At 48.1% G+C, this 7,296-nt stretch overlaps 1 non-coding gene across 1 annotated transcript; it reads left to right on the plus strand.

Moving 5' to 3' along the window:
- Window positions 1-5,489: 5,489 nt before the first annotated feature.
- Window positions 5,490-5,618, plus strand: LOC139004728 (small nucleolar RNA SNORA33). The gene has a single exon (XR_011470562.1). It is a non-coding gene; the product is annotated as a small nucleolar RNA SNORA33 (small nucleolar RNA).
- Window positions 5,619-7,296: the final 1,678 nt, after the last annotated feature.

The raw sequence follows: 7,296 nt of genomic DNA on the forward strand, positions 1-7,296 counted from the left end.
TAGTCACTCATATTATCCAGGAAGAAGCAGGGACTCAGTCATTTTGGTGGTTTACACAACATCCTTGTTTTTGTCTACTCAGACATGATGATGGAGTGATCTTGTTCTGTCTGCCTCTATCATAGTTTGTCTCTATCTGATGCTTGCGTTCTGTAAAATTGTTTGTGTTCAGTTGGAGAACACCATGGCTGAGCTCTGAGGACCAGGCCAACTCCTAGCTATTCTAAGGCCTAGGTGTGAGTGCCAGGATAGCTCTGGATGTCAGGAGCTGACTTTCTCTTTCTCATAATATTCAACAACGGGTATGGTATGACTATATCATACATTAAAAATTAAAAAGCTGCCCTGGCTGGCATGGTTCAGTGGTTAGAGCATTGGCCTGCTCACTGGAGGGCCTCCAGTTCAATTCCAGATCAAGTACACATACCTGGGTTGTAGGTTTGATCCCCGGCCCCTGTTGGGGCATGTGTGGGAGGCAACCTATCGACGTGTCTCTCTCACATCGATGTTTCTCTCTCTCTCTCTCTCTCTCTCTCTCTCTCTCTCCCCACTCCCCCTCTCTCCCCCTCTCTCCCCCTCTCCCCCCCCCCGCATCCCTTCCAGTCTCTCTAAAAATCAATGGGGAAAAAAATCATCATTCCTTGGGTGAGAATTAAAAAGAATTTAAAAACCTGACAATTCAGATAAGGAAATAAATGAAAATTGAGAGTTGGTATGTTGGAAAATATAAGTAATATGAAAGAACAGAGCAAAATAAGGGGGATCAGGAATGTTGGAGAGAGAATTTCACTGTTAAATAATTAGAATTTTTATGTAGAATTTTATTTTTTATTTAGAATTTTATATATATATATATATCCTATCTAATAATAGAGAAACATGGTAATTAACCATAACTTCGCTACCCTTTCCATTGGCTAATCAGGGCAATATGCAAATTAACTGCCAACCAAGATGACGGCCGGCAGCCAGGCAGCTGAAGCAAACAGGAGGCTTGCTTGCTCCAGTGATGGAGGAAGCCAAGGTTCCCCGCCTGCCGCCGCCCAGCTCTGAGCTGCAGTCTAAGCAACTATGTTGCAAATATAGAAGCTAAACAATCCCCAGAAACCTGCTTTCAGTCAGCCGGGATCTCAGAGCTGAAGTTGCAACAAAGTTTCAAATACAGAAGGTAAACAAAGCCCAGAAACCTGCTTTCAGCAGCCGAGGTCTCAGAGCTGGAGCCGAGCCTCAGAGCTAAAGCTGGCTCTCAGCTCCAGTGACAGCCATAGAAGGTAAATAAATCCCAGAATAAAAAAAAAAAAGAAAAAAAGGAGAGGTTGGGAGCTTCAATCACCCGCCAGCCTGAAAACAGCCCTCAGCCCCTCACCCAGGCTGGCCAGGCACCCCAGTGGGGACCCCCACCCTGAAGGGGGTGTGACCAGCTGCAAACAGCCATCATCTCCTCACCCAGGCTGGCCAGGCACCCAAGCGGGACCCCCACCCTGATCCAGGACACCCTTCAGGGCAAACCAGCCGGCCCCCACCTGTGCACCAGGCCTCTATCCTATATAGTAAAAGGGTAATATGCCTCCCAGCCCCGGGATCAGCGGAGCCGCAAGGCCTCCCAGCACCGGGATCAGCAGAGCCGCGAGGCCCGGTGCACAAAAATTTGTGCACTCAGGGGGGAGAGGGGGTCCCTCAGCCCATCCTGTGCCCTCTCCCAGTCTGGGACCCCTCAGGAGATAATGACCTGCTGGCTTAGGCCTGCTCCTGGGTGGCAGAGGGCAGGCCCAATCCCTAGGTGCAGCCCCTGGTCAGGCTCAGAGCAGGGCCGATTGGGGAGTTGGGGCGCCGCCCCCTGTCATGCACAGAGCAGGGCGGATGGGGAGGTTGTGATGCCACCCCTAGTCACGCTCAGGGTAGGGCTGATTGGGGGGTTGGGGCACCGCCCTCTGTCACACTCAAGGCAGGGTCGATAGGGAAGTTGCGGCGCCACCCCCTGCCACGCACAGAGCAGGGCCGATCAGGGGGTTGGGGCGCTACCCCCTGCCATGCACAGAGCAGGGCCGATCAGGGGGTTGGGGCGCTGCCCCCTGCCATGCACAGAGCAGGGCCGATCAGGGGGTTGGGGCGCTGCCCCCTGTCACACACAGAGCAGGGCCCATTAGGGGTTTGGGGAGCTCCCCCTTGTCATGCACAGAGCAGGGTCAATCAGGGGTTTTGGGAGCTCCCCCCTGTCATGCACAAAGCAGGGCTGATCAGGGGGTTGAGGAGCTCCCCCCTGTCATGCACAGAGTAGGGCCAATAGGGGAGCTGGGACACCGCCCCCTGTCACATACAGAGCAGGGCCCGTGGGGGGGGGAGGGTAGTTGAGGCACCACACCCTGTCACACTCAGGGCAGGGCCGATGGGGAGGTATGGCTCTACCCCGTCTCACATAGAGCAGGGCCCGTGGGGGGGTTGGGGTGCCGCCACTGTCACACACAGAGCCGCAGGGCAATCGGGGTTGGGGCGCCGCCCTCTATCACCCACAGAGCCGCAGGGCTGATCAGGGGGTTGGGGCGCTGCCCCCTGTCACACACAGAGCCGCAGGGCAATCAGGGCGTTTGGGCGCTGCCCCCTGTCACGCTGATCCCGGTGCCGGGAGGCCTCGCGGCTCCACTGATCCCGCCCAGCAGGGTCACAGATCCGGGTCCCAGACCGCAGACAGCCTTGCCTGCTGCCGCCTGCCTTCAGTATGCAAATTAGCCACCATCTTGTTGCTTCAGGGTGGGGGTCCCCACTGGGGTGCCTGGCCAGTCTGGGTGAGGGGCTGAGGGCTGTTTTCAGGCTGGCGGGCAACTGAAGCTCCAAACCTCTCCTTTTTTTCTTTTTTTTTTATTCTGGCATTTATTTACCTTCTATGGCTGTCACTGGAGCTGAGAGCCGGCTTTCTCTCTGAGGCTCGGCTGAAAGCAGGTTTCTGGCCTTTGTTTTCTGTATTCGAAACAATGTTGCGACTCCAGCTCTGAGATCCCGCTGACTGACAGGAGGTTTCTGGAGTTTTGTTTATCTTCTGTAAATGTTACTATGTTTCCAACTGAAGCTCAGAGGCCGGCGGGGAACGTTGGAGTCCACAGCAAGCAAGCCTCCTGTTCGCTTCCAGCTGCCTGGCTGCCGGCCGCCATCTTGGCTGACAGTTAATTTGCATAAGGATACGCTGATTAGCCAATGGGAAGGGTAGCGGTCGTACGCCAATTACCATGTTTCTCTTTTATTAGGGTAGATCTCCTATCTGAGCTCCTGCAAATGCCTTCTAACATGTCTTCTTACTTCCATTTTGGCCCCTATAATGGCATATATGGCTAATATGCTAAGTGTCCTTCCCACTGTCCTACTGGTCGCTATGACGCACACTGACTACCTGGGGGCAGACGCCCAATGCAGGAGCTGCTGAGCTGCAGTGACTTGGCAGCCTCGGTTCTCAGGTGACGCACCCTGAAACCAGAGAGGAGGGAGCCAGATTCCTAGCAGGGCCATGCAATTCCACCTTCGGCTGTGGGTTATGTTGTTGCTGGAGCACTGTCGGCCCAAATCTGGTTTACTGCACACTTGTGTTTGCATTCCACACCCTGTACCACAGCAACTTTGCAGAGTGTGACCAGGACCCTTCAGGGGATGTCAGAGAGCCAGTTTCGGTCTGATCCCCCGGGCCAGTGGTCGGCAAACTCATTAGTCAACAGAGCCAAATATCAACAGTACAATGATTGAAATTTCTTTTGAGAGCCAAATTTTTTAAACTTAAACTATATAGGTAGGTACATTGTTATTAACTTAATTAGGGTACTCCTAAGCTGGCCTTTGCTAACAACATCCTCAATCTGACTGAGGTACATTCGCTGAGGTCGACTCCTTCCAACTCTCCCATCCACACTCGTGTGTGCCTCCCCTGCGCCGCGTATCCCGTGGCCCGACCGACCTACACCCCCCACTTCTTCTAATGCCACTTCTTTTTAAAAAAAATATATTTCTTTATTGATTTCAGAGAGGAAGGGAGAAGGAGAGAGAGATGGAAACATCAATGATGAGAGAGAATCATTGATCGGCTGCCTCCTGCACGCCCCTCACTGGGGATCAAGCCTGCAACCCAGGCATGTGCCCTTGGCTGGAATCGAACCCGGGACCCCTCAGTCCGCAGGCTGACGCTCTATCCACTGAGCCAAGTCAGCTAGGCTAATGCCACTTCTTCAAAATAGACTCGCCCAGGCCGAAAACTGACTTCTGCGCATGGGCCACGAAGTTTCAATCACACTGTACGTGTGCGCCCGCAAGTGGTATTTTGTGGAAAAGCCACACTCAAGGGGCCAAAGATCCGCATGTGGCTCGCAAGCCACAGTTTGCCGACCACTGCCCCAGGCCAAGCCTAGGCACCCCACCAGCCGGAGGGACCCGCGCTCACTCCACAGACGCCAGGGAGGGACCGTGGAGGTTGGCTCCAGGGCGTGTTCAGCCCGTCTTGCCCAATCCTGCCCCGCCAGCCACCTTCTAATTAATTTCCTTTCAATGTGCATGAATCTGTGCACAGGGTCACTAGTTATTTATATTAGACTAAGATAAAAATAATGAGGTTAGTGTTAAATTGAACTCATGGCTCTGTAAGGCTTTCACTCAGCCAGTGAAATGGTTAAGGTTTGCTTTGTTTTTGACCTACTGATACCCAGAAGTCACTGAGAAAGATACAGATGTAGCCCTAGTGCCTAAATCCTTCATATTATCCTTCACTAAAAGGAACCAGGACTTCTAAGGAGGGCAGCCAATGTCAAATCTCCAGGCAGAGAAACTCCTGGTACATCTTGCTACTGACAGGAAGCAGCAATTCTTTGGGGATTCGTGTATCATGTTGGAGGAGGTAAGCAGGGCAGTTTGAGAATAAAGTTTTTATACCCAGGAATAGTCAAGCCATGACAAGCTGAATATTGAAATCAATGACTGTGATCAACCAGAACAAGTTGAGTCCATAAAAATGCCTTGAATCCAGGACAATATGAAAAAAAAGAGATATTAACATGAAGTATAATGAAAATATAATTGCAATGTAGAGGTAAATGATCAATATATGTTTATAAACACTTAGAAAATTTACTTATGGATTAAGCCAAATGATGAGAAGTCTACCAAAAGCTGTGGAATAAACAATCACAAATTAACCCTGTAACGCAGCACTGTCCAATAAAAATAAAAGATAAGCCACACATTTTACTTTAAATTTTCCAAGAGCCACATTAAAAAAGTTCAACGAGCCCTAGCTGGTTTGGCTCAGTGGATAGAGTGTCGGCCTGCAGACCAAAGGGTCCCAGGTTCGATTCCGGTCAATGGCACTTGCCCAGGGTTGCGGGCTCGGTCCTCAGTGGAGGGCGTGCAGGAGGCAGCCAATCAATGATTCTCTCTCATCATTGATGTTTCTATCTCTCTCTCCCTCTCTCTCCCTCTCTGAAATCAATAAAAATATATATATTTTAAAAGTACAATGAAAGTAGTCAATGAGTCTGCTTATCTGAATGTATTTCTGCAGAAATTTAGAGAAAACTGGCAATAGTAAAGCCATATTATGAGCCTTGAAGACATTAAGGTCATCAAGGTCCCTGAAAATGGCTATAAGGGAAAAAAAATACGAAGAAACAGGTAAAATAAATTTTAAAAATATGTTTATTTAATCTAACATATTCTTTTTAAAAATTATATTTCTATTGATTTCAGAGAAGAAGGGAAAGGGAGAGATATAGAAACATCAATGATGAGAGAGAATCACTGATGGGCTGCCTCCTGCACGCCCCCCACTGGGGATCAAGCCTGAAACCTCGGCATGTGCCCTGACTGGGAATCTAATCGTGACCTCCTGGTTCATAACTCGATGCTCAACCACTGAGCCATACCGGCTGGGCAAACCAATGCTTACTATGGTAATAAATTCCTCATTGTCCAAGTTGTGAAGAAAGGTAAAATGTACCTAATAAAGGGGTGATTTTCATAGGAAATCTTAGAAATATCTGTTTCTATGATAATCAACATTTATTTAGCACTTTCTATGTGATGGAATCTGTTCCAAGAGCTACACAAAGGTTAGCTCATTTACTTTAATCCTCACAACACCTGATAGGGAAATAATAATAGCTGACATTTATATAACATTGTAATAAACACTTTACATATACTAATGCATTTAATCCTCAGGTAATCCCATGATGTAGTTTCTGTTTTTATCCCATTTTAAAGACTTGAGACACAAAGTACAGAGCCAGAATCTGTGTACACATATCTTAAACATATATATTATTTATTGTTTTTCTTGTCTTAAGGAACGGTCATGTTGAATGATATGGTTTCAAATGCATTGTTTGCACAAATGAATCGAAGATCATTTCATACTGCTGAGTGATAGTGGGCCATAAAAGATATTGTGCCTGCAGGTCTTTCCTTGACCGCCCCCCCCCCCCCCCCCCCGCCCACGTGGGAGGGAGTCTGTGCTTGTTTCCCAATAAATTTCCATCTTTTCCTATATAAAAAAAGATATTGTGACTGTATAATATTGTTATATTTTTTCTTCATGAGTAAGATGAAACCATCTTATGGAGAGCCACTAAACTCCCCCTGGCTCTGAAAAGGCATGTGAAACGAACCAATGAGAGATAAGCTCTGTTTTCTGACATAACAGCCTTGGGGAAAGCAGACCAGGAGGGTTACTGAGCCTGCTCTATTATGGGTAAAAAGAGTTTATTACATCATCATTCTGTGAACACTTCCTTTCCTTAGTAAGGAGCCAGTAAGATTTTTACTGTCCCAGTCATGGAATCAGCCATTTCTCCAATAAGGTTTGTTCTTTTTTAATGAAGAATGATATTTGAAAGTCAAGATACAGATGCTAGTTGTGCTCATTGTTATTAGGGTATCATTCTTGTACGTCATTTCAGTAGGACAAGGAAATAGGACATTAACTAGCAAATATATACAGTGGGGCCTTGGCTTATGAGTTTAATTCTTTCCGAGACTGAGCTCGTTAAGGAGCTCGTTAACTCAAATTACTCTATCAACTCAATGCAAAAAATCGGAGGAAAGACAGCTGGTATCTCAAAAAACTCGTTAGTCGGGACACTAGTAAGTCAAGGCCCCACTGTATACGGATATACATACACACAAATACAAATATTATTGTAAGGTCTGGGGCTGGGAAGATAGGGACTTTCCCGATCCCACCCGCTGAGTTGGACAATAGCAGTCCCCTGGGAACTACCAGAACACCAAGTCACAGCGGTGCTAACATCCTGTTAACATCCCATTGGA

The sequence above is a fragment of the Myotis yumanensis genome, unplaced genomic scaffold (assembly GCF_028538775.1).
Source record: "Myotis yumanensis isolate MYYU_CA2020_CCGP unplaced genomic scaffold, mMyoYum1.0.hap1 SCAF_2, whole genome shotgun sequence".
Taxonomy (NCBI): Eukaryota; Metazoa; Chordata; class Mammalia; order Chiroptera; family Vespertilionidae; genus Myotis; species Myotis yumanensis.